We start from the raw sequence: 1,998 nt of genomic DNA, 5'->3' as shown, positions 1-1,998 counted from the left end.
GTAGCTAGCCAGCCCCATCGAAAAAGATGCATGTGACAAGATCGGCGCAATCACGTGTGCTACAGTACTATGGAATCGCTAAGATTTGGCATATTTTAAAGGAAAATGTTGGGTGTAGAAAAAAAATTGAGAGAATGATGAGTGAGATAAATAAAAAAGAAAAGGAAAGAGAGTAAGTTGGTGGGTAGAGAGAGAAAATAAATTTCTCTCATCTTTCTCTACGCCCACCACTACTTTATGTTAAGTGTTTTGCTACTGAAAGCGAAAACCTTCCTCACTTGTCGTGGCATATTTTAAGTGTTTCGTTACGTTGGTGCAGCTCAAGGCTTAATTAATTTGTATCATTGAAAATTAACCGGCTACCCATTGGTTGCTTTCTACTCAGCCAAACGCTGATGGCTACATGCACATACTTCATTACACTGAACGAACCCTCTTAAAATAATGATAATAATAATAATCGAGCCATTCGAGTACTGGTGATAATGAAGACGAGGCTCGCGACTAAATCATCTTATTTTTGTGCGTGTTTGTGCATATATTCATAGCAGCTTGTGTATGATCTTCAATGTGACAAATATAGTTCCATCAATTGAATATGGCTTCAAGCAGCACTTGTTAAGGTTTACTAGCAGAGTTTCAACCCTGATTGAATGATATCGGCCATTGCAAACTTTATTTCAAGTCTCTTATGTAATTACATAAATCAATCACAACGTCCTTGCCCTACATTGATTTTACTATGGTATCACTAATGTTATTTCTCTCCCTTTTTTTTTAAAACTTATATTTATATAATGAATATAATCTTCCAAGACGATTTAGAATGTGTTTGATAAGACAAAAGGGTCTCTCACAAACTCTTCGGTTAACAATCCTGTGAGTGTGTGGCCAAGCAGTTGGATTCAAATTTTAGGCAATTAAGGAGCTAGAAAATGAATTTAATTAAACTTTGTCCACTCACTTAATTTTTTTTCCAAAAAAAAAAAAAAAAAAACCACTTCAGCCAACAAGATCACCTACATATGGTTAGTAATTAGTAAATTCATGACGCATGACCAAATTACCCGCCACTTTTATGCAAAAAGAACCCTATACTAATGTTATTAATTTTCAAATTTAATATACGTTTAACTTCATAATAAAAAATAATTAAATATAGTTATTCTTGCTTAAAATACATCATTATACTTGAAAAATATGAAAAAGAAAGAAAGAAAAGTTATTAAGTAATTTTTCTTTTTCATTTTCTTTTAAAGGATTTGAGTGAGGTGAGAAAAACCTGAGGTCCTTTGTTTGTCATGCATATGCTCTTGAATAGACCCATGTTCATATATATGCCCCAATATTCATTCTCATTGCTAATGGGAGCAAAAGAGAGGCTAAGTGTCAACCTAACTAATAAGATCCTTCTTTCAAGGACAAGTTACTTGTTCACAAGGCCATTAAAAAAATTAGCATTTAACCTCTATTCACCATTGGCTTTAGTTAGTCTTTAACTCCGGTTTGGTTTTGTAAACTAATTAAGGGTGAAGCAATATGAATCCATCAAAATGTTTACTAAACTTATTTTTTAATAAATTTTTTATTAATAAAATATTCCAAAAGTAAATTATAATTATAGACAAAATCATATGATTAAATTATATATAAAAAAAAAAAAAACTCTTCCCATCTTGACCTCCTTTGTATTGGCCACTTACTTTGTCCAATGGGGCATTGATTGGATCATATTCAATGCTATTCAATTGATTGGAATCACAAAGAGTAACAACTTAAAGGATGTCCTTTGTCAATGAAAGAAGGAAAGTGCAATAGAAACGAAAGTTATTTGCTTGCTTGATATGGACTTGCTTCTAAGTTTAAAGATGATACAATTTGAATCTTTTTTCTCATATGCTATTGGAGTAAAGATTGGAGGAAGCTTGATTTAGCCAGTTAGGTAGTAAGTTCTTCCTAACCCAATTTCTTATTACTGGACATGTTTTTAGTCGACGA

The sequence above is a fragment of the Citrus clementina genome, unplaced genomic scaffold (assembly GCF_000493195.1).
Source record: "Citrus clementina cultivar Clemenules unplaced genomic scaffold, Citrus_clementina_v1.0 scaffold_3, whole genome shotgun sequence".
NCBI lineage: Eukaryota > Viridiplantae > Streptophyta > Magnoliopsida > Sapindales > Rutaceae > Citrus > Citrus x clementina.
This window is presented reverse-complemented; position numbering follows the sequence as displayed.